The sequence below is a fragment of the Canis aureus genome, chromosome 29 (genome assembly GCF_053574225.1).
Source record: "Canis aureus isolate CA01 chromosome 29, VMU_Caureus_v.1.0, whole genome shotgun sequence".
NCBI lineage: Eukaryota > Metazoa > Chordata > Mammalia > Carnivora > Canidae > Canis > Canis aureus.
Genome location: NC_135639.1, coordinates 18,281,363 through 18,305,698, shown reverse-complemented (window position 1 = coordinate 18,305,698; position 24,336 = coordinate 18,281,363). Strand labels below are relative to the sequence as shown.

At 38.6% G+C, this 24,336-nt stretch overlaps 1 long non-coding RNA gene across 7 annotated transcripts in view; it reads right to left on the bottom strand.

Annotated features, from left to right (window-relative positions):
• Positions 1–24,336, bottom strand: part of LOC144300794 (uncharacterized) — a 340,674-nt gene that overhangs the window by 159,374 nt on the left and 156,964 nt on the right. The window contains exon 5 of one of the 7 annotated variants that reach the window (XR_013367577.1): positions 24,158–24,241. The exons of the other annotated variants lie outside the window; for them this stretch is intronic. This is a non-coding gene — a long non-coding RNA (uncharacterized LOC144300794). The remainder of the gene's footprint in view (positions 1–24,157; positions 24,242–24,336) is intronic. 7 annotated transcript variants of the gene reach the window in all.

Below are 24,336 nucleotides of genomic sequence, written 5' to 3'. Positions count from 1 at the left end.
GATCTCAGGGTTGTGAGATTGAGCCCCATGTGGAGCTTCACACTCAGCATGGAGTCCGCTTGAGATTCTCTTCCTCTTCCTCTCCCCCTGCTCACACACACTCTCTCTCTCTAAAATAAACAAACAAATAAATATCTATTTTCAAAAAGAAGAAGGAAACTTCTAACTGAATGTAGATGGAGCAGTGATAGCTGACCCTGGAATGCTGAGTGCCGCCACTGGGAGACTACAGCCAGCCAGTTAGAGGAACTTAGAGAAGGTGACTTATCCACATAAATGAGGAAAAGGAGGAAAATATCCCAGAGAAATTGGCGCCTTCAAAAACTTCACATGAAAGGAACTCTCAGAGCAATTTCACAACCTTGAAGTCGCAAAGAAAAAAAAAAAAAAGAAAAAACATTGGAAGCTAATCCAAACTTAGAGAGAAGCAAGACAATCCGCCAAAGCAGAGAGAGGATGTTCGCTTGGTGTTATAAGTGATGTGATGAGAAGGCAGGCATGGTTCAAATGACTCTTTATCACTTCTTTATAAGAAATAAAACACTTTGATTCTCAATGTTTCTAATGGTTTAAATAACACTGCATTAAGTAAATTGCAGTTTTACTATTTTTCCCCTTTCCTCATACATTTATAAATGACTATAAGAAAGCTTTCTAATGTTTTGATAGAAAGTTTTAGAGGTCACAGAACAACAATAAATTTTCCCACGGATTATTAAGATCATTTTGCCCGGTCATTTTTGCAGATGCACAGTGCCAAGCAAAGTGAGGACCTCCTGTATCTCCCTGCTCTTTCAGTGAGGAGTTCTGCTCAAATAAGGCATAATACAAAAATAATAGCCACTGAAAGGTGTTCTTATCACACACGAGAAAACAAGATCCACTGGATGATGTTTGTTCCTTCAACAAACTTCTGATGAGGGTTCCAATGGCCCAGACACAGTTCTGGAAATGAAGGAGGCCAATTAAAAAATATTTGACATTTTCCTGGAAGGAGCTTGTGGGATCTATAAGTGGCATGTAACTGGAGGGATAGAGGTTATTCAAAAGAAAGATCTCTATACATATATGGAATAGCTAAGCAGATATTTGGAGTTTCCTCTCTGATTCTCAGAAGAAATCCAGACTAAAGATAAATATGTAAGAGTCATTACCCTGCTGGTTATAGTGAAGGCCATAAGCCCTACCTGGGAGTCTCCCCAAGAGTAAGGCAGATACTACCTGTTGAATCCTCATTTCTTTTTAGCAATAGAATCCAGACTTTTTTGCCTGTCTTCTCACTCCATATGGTTAGATATTCAATGTGGGGCCTCTTCCCAGCTACAGAGCATACATCTGATTAGTCTAAGTCTATGAAAGTACTCCACTCTGAAAGGTTTGGGCTGGGATGCAGCTCTGGCTAGTAGGAAGTAAGGGCTAGGGGGTACTTCTGGGACAGTGTTCTTTGCTGGGGAAAAGAGGTGAGACAAAAAAGTGTCTATCTCTGTTGGCCAGCTTGTATAATGTGATACCTGGGACTCAAAGCCAATTGCAAAAACAGGAGGACACACCTAAGCACCAAGCCAACCTGCTGAGGGTCACAGAACAAAGAAAGGAGTGACTTAAGCTGCTGAATTAACCAACCTGGACCTGACTGATGTAGGAATTCCTTGATATGTGAGACCAATGTCTTTAAGATGTCAACTGTCACTTAGTGCTGAGACATCCTAATACATTAGACAGGAAGCTGAGAAATGACAGAGATAAGGGGAGCCAGGGAAAGAGATGGAACGGGAAAGAGATGGAACAAGCTGGAGAGGAGAGAGGAGACACATGGGGTTCTAAGGAAGAGACCCAATACAGAGACTCTCAGCTCCCTTTGAACTCTGATCCAAAGATGTTTTTTCAACCTAAGTGAAGTCTAATTGACAAAATTGTAAGATATTGAAAGTATACATCTGATCGGGGACTTTCAAGCAGACAATCTGCCTTCTCTTGCAGATGTTAATTCATTCCCAAATACATATGCAAGCCAGAGAGGGTTTGAGAGTCAATGGGTGGAGGAAGAAAAATCACTATTACTGCCTTAACCAGAGAGAATTTGATATTTATTTTTTCTTTAGAAACCTGGGTTACATCTTCCAAGGCTCTCAAGCTGGTGACACATATAAAATGAAGATGAACATCTTAGCAGGTGGTAGAAAGTGAACAAGTATGGGCAACCAGCAATGACAGAAATGAGACAAACTGGAGCTTCAGTTAAGCTAAAATTATCCACAACCCGGGAGTAGATTATTATTAACAAAAACATACCAATAAAAGGTCAAATGGAACTGTTAAAAACAAGCCCAATCTTGTTTCAGCTTTTCAAATTAAATAGGATATAGCATCTATATTTAAGCAAGAAATGTCTGTGGGGAAATTTTGTTGCATGTTATTGGATTTGGCTGTCAAGGAAGCATCATTTACTCCATAGTCTTAAAAATTAAATAAAGGGTCCTTGTATAATGAATGCTTTGTAATCATGATGAAGCAGGTGTCCAAAGGCCACGATGGGTATGAATTACTGCTATGGACTTGGAATTGGAGTTAGATCAAGAAAGTCAATTTTCTCCTCTGTTCTTCCAACTACCAGAAATTGAATTCATTACATAGAGATCAAGAGCTTTAGCTTTGGAGTCAGACAAACCTGGATAATATCAGCCCTACCAATTATTTAAGAATGTCACAAAGACTATGAGCTTCAGTTTCCTCGTGTGAAAACAGGAGCTATAATAATATAAGGTTATTACATGTAAGGCTATTATAAATATTTAATGTGATTGTTCTTGTAATATAATAACATAAGTCAAAATGGTGGATATAATGAATACGCATTAAACATTTACTTTGTGGCAGACATTTCATTAAGAGAAATAACATAGAGAAAAGTTGGGTTCGTCAGCAATGCCAAGTTGTGATGAGAAAATTCATGCTCTGTTGACAATGTGGGGAATACGGTTTTTATCTTAGATAAAAGTGAGTTTTAAAACAATAATGAGAGGTTTGAATAGGAAAGACTAGTCAGTTCCTTAGACAGACAAGGTATTTTCCTTATATTGAGTAATTTGAATGACTTTAACACGACCTACTAGCTCCCTTATATTTTGTTTGAAGCTCCATTATGTCTTTAAGTTTTACCCTCCCCTGCAATATTCTATAACACGTGTGTTCTGTAAATCAGCCCAACATCTCTTCCCTCCTTTGAAGAATTTAATGTTTTCTGACTCTGCGTTGTTCTGTTGGGGCTTTAGTTCACAATTCTCCAATATTCTGGCGCTAAAGGGAGGGGGAAGATGGACAGGAGTGTCACTTACCCAGTCTTGGTTCATTATTATAATTAGCCACCTGATTTTAGACAGGCAGGTAACTCTGAGATTTTATAATTGGATTTCATAGATGGCAGCTTTCTGTCCCCTGAATTATAGGCTATGAGGATGTGACAGCCCCCCACCCTGAACTGTTGGCATCCAATTACATCTACTGGGAAGAAATAAATCTGCAGAAGAAAATGAAATCAACAAAGAGAAGCAGAAGGAAAAGCAGAGCTGAGAGACAGGAAGCCCTGAGGATATTGTTTGGGTCCCCAGATTCAGTCACACCTCACGTTAGCATCTCCTCCATCCCTCCCAGCCATGGAAATCAACAAATTCTCCTTTTTATTTAAGCTACTTTGATTAGAGTTATGTCACCTTTAATCAAAAGAGCTCTGATTAATTTAGAGATAATATAAAGCAAGTGTGTAGTCATTTAGCTAAAAGAGAAAAATCTAAAATTTTGTAGTAGAAAAACATGACGGGAAGTTGTAGAATGAAAATACTTGAAAGATGTTGATATAGAACACAGTTTTACCTCCACTTATCCTCCAAGGGTACCTTTGAGATTTCACAGGGAAACTACTATGTGTGTGTACCTCTCTCTGCAAAGACCTGTGACAGCCTGAGAACAACTTTCTTCTACTGTAGGTCAGTTGGCCCTTAAAGAATCATTTGCTGGGGCCATAAGACCAAAAATCCTCTCAGATGTTCAGAGTGATACAAGAAAAGTGTAGGAATAGGGTCTAAACAGGCGAGGATGGGAGTTGCAGCCAGCAGGAGACAACCCAGAAGAAACAACCACTTATGTTCAAGACCATCCAGGGGATGAAAATAGGAGAAAAAAGATACCAGAGATAATTTTGAGTATACTGACGTCCAGACAACTGGTTCCAACGTAAAATTTGCCTTTAGGCTTTCCATGCATTTATTGAACACAATATTTGATGGCTTTGGAGAACACACGTGTGTGGGGTGAGAGGCAGAGAGAGAGAGGGAGAGAGAGAATCTGAAGCAGATTCCCTGCTGAGTGTAGAGCTTGACTCAGGACTCAATATCACAACCCTGAGATCATGATGTGAGCTGAAATCAAGAGCCAGATACTTAACTGACAAAACCACCCAGGTGCCCCTTAAAAATGTTTATATTTTCTCTCAGAGCCAAACAAACACATTAGTTCAAGAAGTAACCACACATGTGGTTAGGACATGTGCTTTATGACATGGCCATAGACCTGGTAACTGAGCCGATGTATTCAAGAAGCAGGGAGCATCTAAGCCACATGCTGACTTATGCCCCTCTTGCCACAGAGTCCCTTTCTAGACTTGATTCACTGTAGTATATAATTAGGAATTGTCACTTTAATGACTGAATGAATTAGTGAAGGTTACATGGGGATCCAGCAAAGGCTGAAATTAAGAGATTTTACAAAAATACATATGGCATGCTATGATGATCTAAATGACAAAATGCCAGGGGTGTCAGTTTTTCTCTCTATCCTTGAGTTTTGTCTATATTTGTATTTCCTGTTCAAGTGGACACTTTGCCTTCTCTGACTCCACAGGGACAGTAGTCATGTCTAATAGAGAAATAGTTCTTTTTAGACCAACTCATCCACTTATTCTTTTCATTGAAACATTTATTGAATCCTAGTGTGTGTCAGGCACTGTAATGAGTACTAAAAAGGGGAAGGATACTAAAGCATCATGGAATTTCAAATAAAGCAATTCTGCTGTCTTAGATCCAATCCAAGGAAAATGAGAAAGAAAGATAGATCTTGTGATCGCACAGGCCTATAGCCTGTGGCAGTTTAGAGTAAGTCTCCAGTTTAATAATAGTAACAGGTAGCATTTACTGATGTCCCAAGTACTGTGTTAAAAACTTCACCCATGTTATTGTATTTGATCCTTACAACAACTCTAAGAGGTAGAGCTTATGAGTAGATTAGTTCCCTTTTAGAGATGGGGAAACTGAGGCACAGAGAAGTTAATTAACTTATCCAAGGTCACAGTTAGTGAGTGCTCTATCGTGGCCCAAACTTAAAGCAGCCTGGCTTTAGAGCCCTTGTTCTTCATTTTAAACCTCTTGGAGATGGCCTATTGGGGACTCTTTTCTACCAGCTCAATTTCTGTATCAATTAGTTTATCAAAGGCAAGCCACTGCTGAATTCATGCCATGTATTTTTCTAGGTTCAAGAATGGGGAAAATAAGGAGGCCTGGGCCCCAGGTAGCTCTGGTAGCCCTTACATTCTGGTCAGGCTGATGGGACACATGTAACATACTATCTACAGACAAGATGGCCTTTGCTACAACAGTATTGTGTCATACTGCTGGGCCAAACTCCATGGTTCATGCTATTTGCAAACAGACTAGAAAGCAATCTAGAGAGGCACTTGAGTGGCTCAAAGGGTTAAGTGCCTGGCTTCAGCTCAGGTCATGATCCCACGTTCCTGGGATTGAGCCCCACATCAGGCTCCCTGCTCAGCCAGGAGTCTGCTTCTCCCTCTCCCTCTGCCGCTACCCCCACTCATTCTCTCTCTCTCTCTCTCTCACAAATAAATAAAATCTTCAAAGAGGAAGAAAAGAAGGAAGGAAGGAAAGAAGAAGGAAGGAAGGAAGGAAGGAAGGAAGGAAGGAAGGAAGGAAGGAAGGAAGGAAGGGAGAGAGGAAAAAAGGAATCAATCTAGAGTACTGGTTCCCAAACTTACTAGCACCTGGTGAATTTTTTAAATATTGATATCCACTCCTCCTCCTAGAGATTCTAATTTTATTGGTCTGGGGAACTGCATGGTCATCAGGGTCTTAAAATCTACCTAGGTGATTTTAATGTGCAGCAAAGTGTAAGAATGATCTGCTATTTATTGTATGGTTAGAGTAAAACCTAGAGGGATCACTTCATTTTATACACAGCTGCCATATTATTACCTATCTCCACACAATGTACTTTCACAGAACTCATTTAAACCTCACAATAAAGTAGCCATTAGCATGCCCATTTTATAGATGAGAATATTGAGGAGCAGAGAGGAAGGCACCTTGCCTGGAGTATAAGCCACAGAATCAAGACTTCCACCTGGGACTGTCTGCTTTTGAAGACAGTTCTCTTAGACAATATCCTAGTATGCTTCCTCACAAAAAGTGAGAACACTTGAAAGAAGTCAATAAGAACTGTGTACCCTGAAGGACAGAAGCAAGGACAAGAAGAGAGAAGGAGACATAGGATGGGGATGGGCAGTCAGCAAAGCCTGATGTCTCTAGGCATTTAGGACAGCAGACTAGAAAGGTTAACATGGTAAAGTCGTGCTTCTCAGCATGAAGACTCCCTGTAAACACTGGAGAGCCTGTTAAAAACAGATTATTGGACCCCACTCTCCAAGCTTTTGATTCAGGAAGTCTAAAGCAGGTTCTGAAATGTTCATTTCTAACAAATTCCCAGATGAGGCTGATTATGTTGGGCCAGGGACCACACTCTGAGAACTACAAATTGCTATAGGATGGGCCCTTCTGGAAAATGGGACAGGGTTCCATTTGAAGATTTCCAGCAATTACTTTCCTGCAACTGGACATGGAGTCTGGATTTTAAGGTCATGGAAACTGGAAAAGAACATTCTGGGTGTCAAAAGCAGTTTATGCACTTTAGGGTAGGAGATGAAATTTGGGGAAGATCTTTTGCTTTCTTATGGAGGAACTGGTTTAGAGGGTCCTTTTATTCATGTGTCCATCCATTTATTACCCCCTGGGGAGGAGCAGCACCCAAAGAGTAATCTAAATGCAGGTACTTCTGGGATGTTAAGAATTTCAGTCAACAGGATAAGAGGCTATCTTCACTGTGGACCAAGCACATCTTGGCTCTACCAGTTTTTGTTCTTCCTCTGGTACAGTCTGAAAGTAGAGGTAGGACACAGCATTTGTGAAAGGCTGGGTAGGGTAAAGGTGAGGAATTCTTACATGGTGGTAAGTAAAGAGTAAAGTAGAAAAATGGGGGGCCCTGAGAGCATTGGACTCCAGGTTTGAGGAGGCAACACTATCAGATACCCAGTACTGGATCTTCTGGATAATACCACTGCTACATCTATGGTCTGTCCTCTGTGTCAGGAAATGTCTTCTCTACATATTGATCCACTTAAGCCTCATAACAGCCCTGTGAGGCAAATTCTATTATCATCCCCATTTCACAGATGAGGAACTGAGGCAGGGAGACGTAATCTGCCCAAGATCACACAGTTACCACATAGCAGAACTGGAACTTGAACCCAGTGATCTGGTTCCAGAGTCTGTGCTCTTTTAACAGAACCTGTAGATGATAAATGATCATGGCTAACTTTTACTACATCTCTACTCTGTGGAAGCTTGATATTTCAGGAACATTATCTCATTTCCCCCTCATAATTACTATGAAATAAAATGTATCATTATTGCACTCATCCTACAGAAGAGGACACTTAGTACTAAATGCTACAGCCTCCCATTACCTGTGTTTTGGAAGAATTAAGGCTGGAGCTGGGCCCATCCTTTCCAATAAATGGTAAAGAGAGCACAGTGGTCAGAAGGAACAATTTTCAGGCACCATTTTGAGATCCACCAAGAAACCTAAAGTAGCCTCTTGAAAGGAGTTGCAATTAGACTGAGTCTGTGGGAATTAGCAGCAGTCCCGAGGCTCTCTGGGAGAGCTTGCTCCTGAAAGTCATAGTGGATTGAGGCAAGGCTGTGTTCATTGCATCTTATAGGTAAGGTACCCACTTGGGACCTGGGGAATTTGGATTCATTCATTGAGCAAATATGTTTTTGAATCTCTTCTAGGGCCCAAGCACTGTAGTAGGGATTTGGGATTTGTTAAGGAAGCAAACAGACAAAGGATATGCATCCTAAAGAATTATGTGTTTTAATGAGCAGCTTCTTGACAGCAAAGCAGAGATGAAAGATCCCTTCCAGTAGGGATATTAAATGAAGGGTTAGGAGACCTGACTTCTCATATGCCCTCCTCTGAAGCTCTCCACCATTCACACTCAATCTGTCTCTTCTGTACACTGGAGAGTATTCCTTCCTCACCCATATAGTAGGAAGAGGATAAGATACCAAATAGATGATCAGAAAGAAAGCATGATGTACCCACAAACAGCAAACTCTCCCTCTGGCTTAAACCCACTTTCCTGAAAACTTTTATATAATTACCCATAGCACATTGCTCAAGAGCGGGTAAGGACATGCTGTCTGCTATTCTTCATTTGAGCTCCAGGACTCCTGCTCTCCAGAGGGGCTTGGCAGATGATTAACAAGTCATCTGATGAATATGCAACATTATTCTGTCTTAATAAGTCCCGCAGCTGCTGGGAACTTGACAAGGAAAACAAAGCCATAGAAATACGTGACGGTTAAAAAAAACTGCCTGTCCACTTCCCAAAGTCTCCCCAGTTAGGGTCTCTGAGGCCCAAAGGGCCTGGGCTTTTCTGGAGATACAGAGTATGCTGCTGGTGGGATGCTCCCACACAGTCAGGGGTGCCCACTTTGAAAGCATCCTCTTTCCCTTCGTCATTTACTTCCTTTTCCATCAGTTTCATAATTCTCAATGTTGATATATATGCACGTGTACACAGGCACTATTTTTTTCCATCAGATCACAAGTAAAGAATACTTACTTAGGGACAGGCACAATGGACAGAGCTAGGATCCTAAGATAGACCTGAGTGAAAATCCTAGCTTCTCCACTTACTAGCTATAGAGTCCTAGCAATTCCTTTAACCTTTTAAAGTTCCAGTGTCATCACTAGTAAGATGGGCAAAATAACACCTATCTCATGGTGTTGTGATAAGGATTATTAGCAGAGAACTAGAGTACAGTTGGTATTTAATAACCAATACTAATTATGTTAATATCATCACATCACCACTTCACACGAGAAGAGATTAAGGCCCCCCTCCAGAGTTTTTGCAGACATATTTTGGTGTTTTTGTCCAGCATCCATTACTCCCTTTTCTGGCACTAGCTTTCCAATGATCCTGTTCCTTGGTTTCATGGGGGTAAGGATGGAACTAAGTCCTCGTCACAGTAATTGGTTTTTGGAAAGGCACATGACCCAACCCAAGCCAAAGAACTGCAGTCCTCTGGCTTTAATTGGAACCATTAGAAAAAAGGAGTTTTCACTTTGTCTGGACCTAAACTCAGGAAAACATAAACCTGAAAAGGCTAGAGGCATGAGAAAGGGTGGCAGAGACCAGTGAAACAGATTCTACTGATAATATGCCTGAGATCCTACATCCAGCTCTATTAGAAGCCCTCGAGCTTTGAGGCAACACACTTGTAGTGATTAAGCCACTTTGACTTACAATTTTGGCAGGTTTGGTCACATGCAAACTAAACAGTTCTGATTTTGTGCATTTTACTCTGTGTGCATGTGTGTAGTTTTAGGTCAACATTTTTTCCAAGTTCCATATAGCTCAACACATCTTCCCAGGAACAATTCTCATCACTATTTCTATCAAGACATCTCTATGTAAATCATTTTTGGCCTATATATGTGGTCCAAGTGCTAAAAGCAGCAGGTTTGCACCACCTCCTACACAGTATCTGTGGTTTGACACAGTCTTGCATATTCAATAGAGATGTTAATTGATGCATTTTCTTCTAACAAAGCGAGGAGGTTTTTAATGTCTTAAGATACATAGATTACAATTCACAGCATTTGTAGGCACTGATGTTTGGTTTCTGTTTTCAAGATTGTTATTTTAAAATGTGGGGATCTTCCAGGAAACATTAAGGTCTTGTTTACATGCAAACTATAGTTTAATTCTGCAAATCGAAAGAGTTTTATGGAACTCTTTGAGGGGAATGTACATGGTAATAACCACAGTCAGCTTCTTCCCTTTAAGCTTGCTGACATATGGCCAAATGTGCTTCATCATTATTCTTCAGTAAAGTGCTATCTGTGCCTTGCATTTCTCATTAACAATTGGTTTCATTTCAGCTTATTCAAGCTTGGGCAAAGTCAGTGGAATGTGTAGATGGCCAAGCAGTTTCTAGCTGTCTGGAGTTGTTGCAGGTGAGTGTAGACAGAGAAGAACCATAGAGGTCATGACTATACTATGAGGTGTCCCTACTTCTATAGTCCTGAATGGGGTAGGAGCAATGGGATGGCATCATGCTCCTTACTTAGTATTGGGGTCTGTTGGCAGTCCACATTATTCATGGCACATAGTGCCTGTTCACCATTATAGCTGATTAATGTCCCTATGTCCTATTCCATATTATGCTACTTATATCTTAACTCCTTCATGGGGAAAAATGCATGTTGCCATTTGGCTGTGCATGTGCTTTTGAGTTGGACATGCCTACATTCAAGTCCTGTGAAGATTTGGTGGCCTAATATCTGTGAGTACCTAGCATAGGGTCTGGTCCTTAGGAGATTCTTTTTTTTTTTTTTTTAATTAATATCCTCAAGGGTTTCTTTTTTTATGATTTTATTTACTTATTCATGAAAGACACAGAAAGAGAGAGGGAAAGACACAGACAGAGGGAGAAGCAGGCTCCCCAAAGGGATCCCAATGTGGGACTCCATCCCAGGACCCCAGGATCACTCCCTGATCTAAAGGCAGATGCTCAACTACTGAGACACCCAGGCATCCCTGGTCCTTAGGAGATTCTCCCAAATATTCACATCCTGGTGCCTCTGCTCCTTACACTCTTCAGGGACAGAGTCCATGCATGTTTCACCTTTGCATGTTGCCGGCTCCTAGGAAAGGAGCATATGCCAAATGTTCTGGAATGAATGCCTGAAAAAGGGTGAGTTTTTGCTCATTAGTCAATTATTTGATTGTCTCTCCTGTTGCACTGGACTAGAATAAACTTGAAGAGCTGGAGGATTGGATTTGCCCGTGTTCATTATTGTCTCTTAAGTACCAGCACAGTTCTGGCACAAAGTAGGTATTAAATAAACACTGGCTGAATAAGTGAATGAACAAAAGACACTACCATCACTATTGGAGGTAACACTAAGAAATAGAGCTATATGGGTATAAGTGGTGTGTATATATGTGGGTGCAATGTGTAATGTGAGCGTACATGTGTGTGATGGTGATATGTGTGTGTGTGTACATAGCATTCCATTGTATTAGTATTCTGAGAGGGGCAGAGGAAGAGGCCATGGTGAGCAAAGGGACAGGGAAGTAGGCAGGAAATATGTTTGGGAAAAGTTGGATAAGGGATGAAAGAGGAGAGTCAAAGTCTATTGTAGAGTTGACTCCATAAAAGCCATCTTCAAAACACGATAGCAATTTGGTCCCAGAACTCAAATTCTTAGCATGCAAATAAAAATGAATAGAGTTATACCAATAACAATGCTATCTTCAGGTTGCAAGTACCAAATCTATGATTTGTTTTAATGTGCCCTTACTACCCACATACGTGTCCTCCATCACCATGCTAGGACCAGGGCACCTGTGTCTGGGCCAGTTTTGTCACTATTTTTTTAGTCCATGGACTGCCTTGACTGTTTTCCTACCATGTTTCAGCCAAACTTGAGAGGCATCTAGAACTCAAAGAATTCTCCTCCATTCCTGGCCTGACTTGCTGTCTGTGGTGGCCTTGGAACCTGCTTTCCTCTGAGTCATAAGCCATGGCTCCTGCTTTTTCCATGTGATTGTGGGATCCCTATCTCTTCGCTTGGCTTGTTCAACTTTTATATATGATATTTATGTGTTTCTTTTCTAATTATGAAATGGTAAAAATTGGGAGAAAAAATAGACACAAATATAAAGAAGAAAATTAAAATCACCCATGACCCCATTTCTCAGAAATAATGACTATACAAGTACACATACCTACACACATGGACACATACAACACACATCTTTTCCTCCCTTACCACCACAAAATTGAACTTTTACTTTCCATATTTTTGTAATATTTCCAATTTGGCTTTTTTTTTTTTTTTTACTAGTAATACACCATGTGTATAGTTTCTCAAACATATTTTTTTCAGTTTTGACTTTCAGAAACTGAAAATATTTCATGTGTGAACATATAATTATTTGTTTAATAAATCACATATTGTTGAGCTCAAAGAATTTTCTTGTATTTCACTATGATAAATCAGAATGTCTTTATGGGAAAACCCTAGAAAGAAATTACCTGGCTAAAGTCTACATATTTTAAAAGATTTTTACACATACTGATAGACGGCCTTGCAGAAACATTAGACCCATTTCCTCTGTACACCAACACTGGATACTATACTTTTTTTTTTTTTTTACATGTTTTTGTGATTAAAAAAATGTAATTTCCTAATGGGATTTACTGATATATGTTAAAATATAATAGTTCACTATATGTTAAATTTATCAATCCTTTTTTGTTCATATATAACACAACTATTTCCCAATTTTACTGTTTTCTTTTTCAGTTGTGTATAATTGGCTCTTGAACAATACAAGTTTGAAGCGCATGGCTCCACTTATACATGGATTTTGTCATAAATACAGTTTTGTACTGGAAAAGTATTTCCCTTCCTCATAATTTTCTTAACATGTTTTCTCTAGCTTACTTTATTATAAGAATATATTCTAAAATACATATAAAATATGTGTTAATTGCCTATTAATACTTTCAGTAAGGCTTGTGGTCAATAGCAGGTTATTAGTAGTTAAGTTTTTGGACAGTCAAAAGTTATACAATTATTTTCAACTGTGCAAAGAGTTAGCACTCCTAATCTCCACATTATTCAAAAGTCAACTGCATATGGAACTTATTAGTATACAGAAGGTATACTAATCTTTTCCTGAGCTCTGTTTTTCCAATTAATCTGTGGTTGTTATGATTTTTTTTCTCACATTTAACTTTAAGAACACTGTATGTGTGTGTTTTGCTTAGTATATAAGATGAGGAATTTATATAAATATATATATATATATATATACTGTTGCAAATGATTAACCAGGTATCTAGGCATCATTTACTGAACAATCCATATTTACAGTTGATTTGCAATACTACATATATCATGTACAAAATATCTTTTTATCTTTATCTTTGGGTTTATTTCTAGAATTTCTATTTTATTTTATTACCTTGTCCAACACTATGCTCATATAATACCATTTATTGTTACTTGATAAACCTTATTTAATATCTTGTAGAGAGAACAACCCTGGCCTATTACATTTTTAAATTTTTTAATAATATATATTTGATTATATTTATCTTTAAAATTCTATTTTCCCAGATGAATTTGATTACCCTTGTTTCATGTTTAAAAGTGTCCCAAAGGAAGGAGGGTACTTGATAGAATGAGCACTGGGTATTATATTATATGTTGGCAAACTGAATTTAAATTTTAAAAAAGGGAAAAAAATGTACAAAAGGAATTTTGATATTAAACTTAAATTTAAGATTGTACAGAGTAATAATCTTCAACGTCTTAAGCTTTTCCACTTAGTGAATTAAACTCTACTTAATTTTTTTGAAATATGTTTCTCTGCCTTTAGAAGTTTATTTTTTCCTTTAGAAATTTAAAAAAAATTATGTAGGTTGTACATAAGTATGTTTGATAAGGTTATTTATAGATATTTTTGTATTTTTAGTATTTTCTTATTAGTTTTTAGTAGCACATAGTAAAGTGACATCTGTATATTTATTTTAATAATTATCAATTTATTGCAGTCCTATTAATTTCCTTTTTTCAGTTTAATTCTTTTGGGTTTTTGAGGAATACTATCACTATTTACAAAAAAGGGCAATTTTGAATCCCCCCTCTGATTTTTTTAAAGCTTTTATTCATTTATTCATGAGAGACACAGAGAGAGAGAGTCAGAGACATAGGCAGAGAGAGAAGCAGGCTCCATGCAGGGAGCCCAAGTCCATGTGGGACTTGATCCTGGGACTCCAGGATCATGCCCTGGGCTGAAAGCAGATGCTCAACCACTGACTCCACCCAGGTGCCCTGTTGACTATTAGATTCTTCATATGTCATAATGTTAGAACTTCTATGATTGGTTGTTTTTTGCTTTTAAACTAATACTTTATTTTTTAAAAGATTTTATTTATTCATTTGGGGAGAGAGAGAGTTTGTGCACGTGAGTAAGGGGAGGGGCAAGAGAGAGAAGGAGAGAGAATCCTAAGCAGACTCTGTGCTGAGTGCAGAGCTGAAACAGTGACTTGATCCCATAAACCTGAGATCATGACCTGAGCTGAAATCAAGAGTGGGATGCTAAACTGACTGAGTCACCCTGGAACCCCTAGGCTTTATTTTATTTATTTATTTATTTATTTATTTATTTATTCATTCATTCATTCATTTATTTATTTTATTCATGATAGTCACACACAGAGAGAGAGAGAGAGAGGGGCAGAGACACAGGCAGAGGGAGAAGCAGGCTCCATGCACCGGGAGCCCGACGTGGGATTCGATCCCGGGGCTCCAGGATCGCGCCTTGGGCCAAAGGCAGGTGCTAAACCGCTGCGCCACCCAGGGATCCCCCCTAGACTTTATTTTTAAAGGCAGTTTTAGGTTCACAGAAAACTTTACTATAAAGTAGAGTCCTCCTATATGCCTGCGCTCCACCTCCTCCATGATCCACATCCTACATCATTCATTATATTACATTTGTTAACAATCAGTGAGCCAACATTAATACATCATTATCAACCTACATCCATGGTTTATATTCAAGTTCACTCTTTGTGCTTACATTCCAAGAGTTTTGACAAATGTATAATGCCATATAACCACCATTCTAAAAAAATAAAAATAAAAAAAAATAACCACCATTATAGTATCATCTAGAATAGTTTCTTTCCCTAAAATTCCCCTTTGCTCTGCCTATTCATTCATCACTCCTTTTCCTGAACCCCTGACAACTATATGATATTCTAGAAAGAGTAAAACTAGAGCTGGTAAAAAGATCAGCTCTAGTTTTACTCTTTCTACAATATCATATAGTTGGAATCATGCAGCATGTAGCCTTTCAGATTGGTTTCTTTAATTTAGCTATATGGCTTTGAGTTTCCTTCATGTTCTTTTATTTGTTTTGTGACTTGATGGCTTTTATTTTTAGCACTGAATTGTATTTCATTGTCTAGATATGCTGCAGTTTATCCATTCAGCTAGTGAAGGATATGTTGGCTGACTCCAAGTTTGGACAATTATGAATAAAGCTGCTATACATATCTCTGTGTAGGTTGTGTGTGGACATAAGTTTTCAACCCTTTTGGGTAAATACCAAGAATCACGATTGCTGGATTATATAGTAATAGCATGTTTAGGTTTATAGGAAACTACCAAACTGTCTTCCAAATTGGCTGTACCATTTTGCGTTTCCATCAGCAATGAATGAGAGTGCTGGTTGATCCACATCACCACAGGCATTTGGTGTTATCAATATTTTGGATTTTAGTTATTTGAATAGGTATGTAATGATACAAAATTGTTTTAATTTGCAATTCCCTAATGATGTATGATAATGAGCATCTTTTCATATGCTTATTATTTACCAACTATATATATATATATATATATATATGGTTGTACATATCATATATATGGTTGTATATATCACCTATATGGTTGTATATATATATATATATATATACACACACACATACATACATCATCTGTGTGTATATATATAAATATAATCTTTGGTGAGGTGTCTGTCAGATTTTTTGCCTATTTTTAAACTGAATAGTTCATTTACTTGATGTTGAGTTTTAAGAGTTCTTTGTATATTCTGAGTAAGCCGTTTATCAAATATGTCTTTTGCAAGTATTTTCTCCCTAAGTTACTTTTTAAATAGATGAGACAGGGAATATCCCACCTTATTCATGACTTCAATGGGGATAGCTCTGTTAGTCCAGCATTAAGGTAATGTGAGTTATAGACTTCAGGTGATAAGCCTACCTGTTACTGTAGAGGAAATATGGATTTAAATTCCCAAGTCACTAAACATGTCTAACAGATATGAATATTGAATTGCATGTTTTATAGCAAATCATGTTTCTCCTTTGACCATTAATATGAGAGATTGTATTAATAGATTCTTAATATTAAACTACTTTTACACTTCTGGATTAAATCACAATAGTATCATTTTAACATTTATAGAACTTAAATTACTAATATATTATTTTAATTGATCTATCCTATTCTCAGGTTTTACTACCATGTTTAAAGCTATAAAATCAACTAAAGAAATGTTATTCTTTTCCTACATTCTTTACTAGTTCATATATTTATCACTTTTCTTAAAGTTTGAGATGATTTACTCTAAATACCCAAATCATTTTTCTTTTATCTTTATTAATTTCTACTTCCTGCTTCCTATTGTTTGCTTTCCTTATCTAATTCATTATGCTTAGTATTTGCCTTATTTTTGTTTTATTTTGTTTAAGAATAAAAGCATTTAAGGGTAAGAGTTTGCCTCTGAGTTTAACTTAGGCTATAAATTCCCATACTTAATATTCTTATTATTAACTTTTAAATTACATATGCATATATATAATTTCTAATATATATATATTAACTATATATATATATATGCTTTGTTCTTTGACCAAGATTTAATTATATTTGCATTTTCCAAATAATTAGATTTGTAAAATATGTGCTTGCAATTAATTTTTAACATTATTTCCTTTAAGGTAGAACATTATAGCCTGAAGTTAAAGAATATGATCCATCTGATTTCTGATAGTTTTAGAATCATTTGGAACTTTGTTTACGGCTTAATATATATGGATGGGTTGTTTGTTTGTTGTTGGTTTTTTTTTTTGGTGTGTGCTTTATTGGAACTTGAATAAAAAAGGTATATTCTTTACAGAGTATAAAATTGGGTATATGTTTGCTAAATTAACGTTAAAATTTTATTTTTCAGAATCTCTAATTACTCATTTACTTTTATCACTGGGCCTGTCAAATGCAAAGAAATGTGTGCAAGTCATCTACCACCTTTTTGTCTATCATCATCTCATCTTGTGTTTTTATTAGCCTGTCCTTTATGTATTTTGATGTCATAATATTTAACAACTGTAATCCTTTTGCCTTCTTCCAATGCATTTTAAAAGAAATTCTTTTTATACCAAGGAGGAGTTTTTCAGGTATCAAATCAGTCATTTGGTATTTCTTCTATGGATTCAAATTCTGCCACTGCAATTTTAATTTCAATTTTATTTTTGTTTAAATTCATTCAGTTTCCTTTTATTTCCTCTATATATTCTCTAAATGCTAAAATATATGTAAAGTATTTTGAATGGTGCTTAGCATTCAATAAACATTAGTACTCAATAAACGTTAACTGTTATTGGTAACATCTAATTTTTTTGGCAGGTAACATATTTTACAGAGCTTATTAAGGACCTACTTGTATAAAATTGACATATTCCTTGTGTGTTTAAAGAGTGTACTCTTTCTAGGCTGCTAGAGAATAATACTCTCCTTTTTGTTACAGGTTCTACAAAGCTCTGCAGCATTCTGCTCTCCCATCTTGAATTGCTTCTCTAAGCTTAATGTTTGCCCTTAAACAAATTGGATGCAATCTCTGGTCATATTTACTAGACTAGGATTTGATTTTAGAATTCTCCGCCCAAATCTTAACTTGAAGGGCTTCGTGATATGACCTTCATTATAAATTCAGCAATCCAGCAACTTGGATGGGAAGAAGCTAGGGTCCTAGGTTGGCCACTGTTGGGAAAACTTGAGGCCATTTCTTCTTTATTATTTACTGAGTCATTTGTGATGGGGCCACATTTTTCAACCAGTTTTCTATTTGGCCTGGTCTCTTCACCAGTGGCAATCATTTCTTCTCATCTGACTGTTATGAAAACCCTGGGATCTCCACAGTGGCACGGACTTGAAGGTGGCTAATCTTCATGGTCAAAATACAGTTTAAATTCTATGTTTTATGCCACACAGCCTCCCTTTGCTCTTAAAACCAGGCGTTGCTAACAAGGGTTTTCTCTGTGATTCTTACTGGAGACAGATATCAATGTATCTACTGTGTCATTGTGCTTGTTTGTCCAGGAGAGGCCCAGTTTACACTTGTTGCAGATCAGTTAGTGCCTATTGATTATTTTAGTTCTCCCTTCTATTCTCAAAAAGTGTCCCTGTTTGGGATATCAATAATATAATTTCCATATGAGTGATCTGTTCAGAGCTGCTTGCATAGCAGGTGGCTTTGTAAAGAAAAGGCTGATCCCTCTGAAAGGGACCTAGCTCTGGCACCATAAAGTAATAAACCTTTCAATAAGGGGTGAGAGTCCAATGAGGTTGTATATTTGAGAGTAAATGCCAGGTATTACTCCCATGTATTCATGGGACATCATTCTCTTTGTTCCATTTGTTTGGAACTTTTTCTCAGAATCAGTACATTTCCCTTGGGAAACTGTATCAGAATTCACACTTGGAAAGCAACATGTCTAACACATCAAACTTCATAATCAGAGGCCATGTCTCTCTGCTCAACCTCATTCATCTCCTGCCCATTACCAATCCCTTAAACTCCAGGAGGCCACAGCCGACACACATCTTTAGGTGACAGAAAAGGCTGATGCAACCATAATAAGTTGTCAGCTAGTTCAACCCTAAGCAGTTGGAGGCAACAACAATAATTAGGTTTAGAATAGGTGTAGAAGCAGAAAAGTAATGAAGTATTCCACACTGCATTTGGTTACCAGGCAGGCAGGGTACCATAAGCCCCTGTTTATCAAGACAAATTAGATGCCAAAGTCATTTTGTTCACCAAATAATGAGCAGGCATAATTGCCAAAAGGATGATTGGGCTACTCCCCAACTAGATTCCCTTCCTCTATGAATCCCTAAAACTCCTGCAGAGGCAGGCTAGAGGCTTGAAGCAGATCATGCTCCCTTCCTAACAGCTAGAGGCCCAACAAGGAAGCCAATGTGGCAGGTGGAAACAAAGTCTAGGTAAGATGGTGGGTGAGATGCTGGGGTGGAGGTTGGGAAAAAAAGAGTTGGGACACATGGCTCTCTGACCTTGTCAGCTCTCCTACATTTAAACTCATCATCAGGGACTATCCATATTTTGCTTTCCACCAAAAAGATGAGGAAAGAGGGATCCCTGGGTGGCGCAGTGGTTTAGCGCCTGTCTTTGGCCCAGGGCGTGATCCTGGAGACCCGGGATCGAATCCCACGTCGGGCTCCCTGCATGAGGCCTGCCTCTCCCTCTGCCTGTGTCTCTGCCTCTCTCTCTCTATGTGTGACTATCATGAATAAATAAATAAATAAAATCTTTAAAAAAAAAAAAAAGATGAGGAAAGAGGTGACTGCTGACTTCAGGCTTATCCCTTCACCACCAGATCATCTTGCTTCTGCCACTCCTCATAGGAGCAGAGCAAGAACATGAGACTTGAATCCAGACAGACCTGGGATCAAATCCTTGCTCTGCCATTTACTAAATGCATGGCCTTAAAAAATGTTTGTTTGCTTTCTTTCTGTCTTACTTCTCTCATTCATAAAATGAGGAAAGATATTATTATATGCCTTCCTCACAATGTTAGCATGAGAAATTAATGACATGGCACTTACAAAGTGCTTAGCTCAGGCTTGGCACATAATGGGATTTAATTAATGGCAGCCTCTATTATGGTTAATATTTGTTGGATGAGAAAACAACTGAATAAATGAATGAATGGATGAAATGGAACTAGAGTGGAGGGTGGACTGAATGAATAATAATTCAGCAACTCTCTGCCTTAGGCTCTGTTCTAGCATTGGAGAGAAAATGGTGAGTAAAAGTCAGATGCCATCCCTAATGTACCAATAGTACTGCAGTCAGACTTTACTTTTACAAGGAAACGTAGTATTGATAAATGTCCTTCTAAAAATGGAGTTAAATGCTCCAGGAGAACATAAAGCAAGAAAACCTGATCTTAGGGGAAGCTTTCCTGAGAATGAACCATTTCTTGAGACATGATCATCTCAGATCTGAGGGATGAGAAGAAGTTAAGGAAAGGGAGTGGAGAGCATTCCAGGAGATGAAACAGCTTGCATGAAGGTCCTCCAGTGGAAGGAAACATGATGTGGCCAAGGATCCAAAGAAGCCAGTATTGTGTCTTTGAGGTATCAGCTTTGAAGATCCATGGAACTGGAAGTCAGAAGAAAGCACCTGGATCCTGAGGCCATCTCCATGCTGTCAGCACATGGGCATGGATGAGCTGACATAGGAGAATAGAGGTTTAGTAAGCAACCCAGGAAAACTGGTTATCATATATGCCAGGGAATTTCAGTTACTATTGCTGCATCAACCATTTTGGTTTGCTCATGATTTTGTGGATTAGGGATTTGCAAAGGTCTTGCCCAGGGATTCCCACCTGGGAGTCTCTCTTACAGTTATAATCAGATGTCAGCTAGGGCTGCAGCTGGACATCCAAGGTGGCTCCCTGGCATGGCTAACACTGGTTTACAGCTGGGGACTCAGCTGGAGATGCTGACTGGCATGCCTACACAGAGCATCTTCAACATAGTGATTTCAGGGCAGTTGAGCTTTGTAAATGATAGTTGGTTTCCCCCAGAGAACAAGGCAAAAGCTCCCTTCCCTATTGTTACAGTCTAGAGTCAACAGTCTAACTCATTCTGCAGTCCATTGGTTGAAGCAATCACAAGGCCAATCAGATTCAAGGGAAGGGGGCACAGACCTTACCTTTCCATGGGAGGAGTGTGAACAAATGTCAGTCGGATTTTGAAACCATCACATAAAAGAAAATAAATAGCTTGTGTTAATTGTTGCTAAGGGCTCAAATACAATGGGACATGAGAAAAAGATAGGATTTAGCAATGTAGAGATCACCATTGACCTTAGCAAGAGTGGTTTCATGGAAAGATGGAGGCTGACACAATAAAGGCCACTTGTCAAGAAATTTGGCTGATAAAAAAGAATGAAATCTTGCCATTTGCAAGACGTGGATGAAGCTAAAGTGTATTACACTGGCTGAAATAAGTCAATGAGAGACAGATAAATACCATATGATTTCACTTATATGTGGAATTTAAGAAATTAAACAGATGAACATAGAGGGAAGAAAAGAGAGAGGCAAACCATGAGACTCTTAACTACAGAGAAAAAACTGAGAGTTGTGGTAAGATGAGCTAAATGGGTAATGAGGATTAAGGAGGGCACTTGTGATGAGCACTGGGTGTTATATATAACTGATGAATCACTAAATTCTACTCCTGAAACTAATATTGCACTATATCTTAACTAGCTACAATTTAAATAAAAACTTGAAACATTAAAAAAAAATTGGCTGAAGTGAGAAGGAACAAGATGGATGGTAACTGGAAAGGGCTGGAGGTAAAGTTGTCTCTATTTCTTCCTTCTTTCCTCTCTCAGTAGGAGAGCTTTCACTGTGTTTAAATGATGGGAAAGGGGCACCTGGGTGGCTCAGTGGCTTAGTGTCTGCCTTTGGCTCAGGGCATGATCCTGGGGTCCTGGGATTGAGTCCCACATCAGGCCCCCCAGAGGGAGTCTGCTTCTCCCTCTGCCTATGTCTTTGCCTCTCTCTGTGTGTCTCTCATAAATAAAAAAACAAACAAATCTTTTTAAAAAAATGATGATGGGAAAATCCCAGATGCACAGAAACACACTCAGTTTCTCCTTTTCTAAAGTTCTCTAGCATATATTGCTGATCTCCTTCACCCAGACATGGCACAAGATACATTAGTGTTAAAGTGACCCTTGTTCATATGTATATGTTTTATAACCTTGGGACACTGTAAGGATTTCTTCTCTGCTCTAGTTCTCATGGTGTCTCACACAGAAAAACTGAGCTCATGTAATGTCTCAGTAAATATGCTACTTATTGTGGAATCCCTGGGTGGCTCAGCAATTTAGTGCCTGCCTTCAGCCCAGGGCCTGATCCTGGAGTCTCGGGATTGAGTCCCACATCAGGCTCCCTGCATGGAGCCTGCTTCTCCCTCTGCCTGTGTCTCTGCCTCTCTCTCTTTCTTTGTGTCTCTCATGAATAAATAAATAAAAATCTTTAAAAAGATATGCTACTTATTAATATATGTGGGTCAGAGGCTCAGAAATTCTCAAGAGCAGAGCTTGGGTCATCACCCTGTGTTTCTTCCAGTGCCTGGAATAGCAGCTGGGCCATATGAGTATTCAATACTCATTTAACAAACCAAACCCAATTGAACCAAGGAGACAAAACTGCTCCAATGGAATTATTTAACAATGACCACGTCAGCCTCAAAAGTTCTCATTTTGAGGATTTTTCAGACATATCTGCTAAATGTTGAAGCAACTCTATCTCTGGCCAAGTGGGACTATTCTCCAAAGATGATGGTCAGATCCAGACTTCATCCAATATTTATTGAGAATCTACAACATGCCAGACACCTTGGCCTGGGGAAAGTCCTTACCTCACACTTAACAGATTCTGGAGGCAGTAGCTATCGGTGCCTATATTATAAGTCCTAAATGCCAAATATCTAGGTGTGTCAGAGCAGGATGGTTTATTTAGATAGCAAACAAGCCCTTTGGTTAGGGATTTTGAAAATAATACAATCTATTTTCCTTCCTCCTAGCAATTTTCCCTTCTTATGTAATGTGTGTTCTATAAAGCTCTGGCCAAGCCAGGAAGCAGAAAGCAGCAGCCAACACATATCAAATGTGCTCAGGACCAGGGGGCCAAGACTCTGTGCCAGAGGAGTCTGAACTTGCTGGATGCCTTGGCCTGACAAAATTAGAGGAAAATAGGTAGTGCAGGTGAGTTCAGAACCCCTCAATCACAGTGATGAACAGGGAGTGTGAGTGGAAGCCTAAACCATGAGCAGCACCAATGATTTGGAGAATGGACTTCATTGGCTCATGTTTCCTGGGAGAGGGAAAAATGTACCTAGGAAATCTGCTCTCAATTAAGAATCTTTCATTCTGGTCTCTATTTCTGGCTCTTTCCTTTGGCATGTCACTGTCTTCTCTAAGCAAGTAAGCAAGTATCTGCAGGTGGCTTTCTAACTCAGTGGATGATTGACCTTTTCTGAAAGTTCTTTGATGACTAGTTTAAGTAAGTTCTGGAAATCTAGAAGGCTAGGGTACCTGGGTAGCTCAGTCAGTTAAGCGTCTGACTCTTTTTTTTTTTTTAAGATTTTATTTATTCATGAGAGACACAGAGACAAAGAGAGGCAGAGACACAGGCAGAGGAGAGGGAGAAGCAGGATCCATGCAGGGAGCCTGACATGGGATTCTATCTCAGGTCCCAGGTCTCCAGGATTACACCCTGGGCTGAAGGCAGTGCTAAACCGCTGAGCCACTGGGGCTGCCCTGCCTCTGACTCTTGATTTTGACTCAGGTCATAATCTCATGATCTCAGGGTATGGGATCAAGGCCTGTGTCTAGCTTTGATCTCAGTGTGGGGTCTGCTCCAGATTTTCTCTCCCTCCTATTCACTCACTCTCTCTCAAATAAATAAATGAAATCTTAAAAAAAAAAAATCTAATGGGCTTCTTACCTAACTAGAACTATTTTTACCTATTAGGAAATAGAGAAACAGTACAACTCAGAATTTTTCCACCACCTTCTGTTAGTCTAAGGTTGGGGAAATGTTTTCCTTGACTCTCTTAGAGTCTGTGGCTAGGTATGAAAATTAAACTAACAAAGATTAACAGGAAAAAAAGCATACAAGTTTATTTAATATAAGTCTTACATGATGCAAGGCCTTCATAAGGAAAGAAGACTCAAAGAAATAGACCTGTGTATCACTATGCAAGGTTTGATAAAGAGTCAATAGTCGTGGAGAAATATCATTGCTTAAGGAGGATGAGCTAATTGTAGTAAATAGGGAGAAACTTAAAAAGTTCTGTTTGTTAGAATTTTTCTTACCTGGTATCACTTCATCTTTGGAAATAAGGATGCTTCTTTCCTCCTAATATAGGGAGGGCACCTCTCACATGAGCATTTTATGCCCTGGTTGAAGAAAGAGAATGAGGGGAAGATCAGAGTGACCTTCCTGCTTCTGTAGTTTTTGTCAAACTCCTTCAGCTTAAATTATCCAATACGCT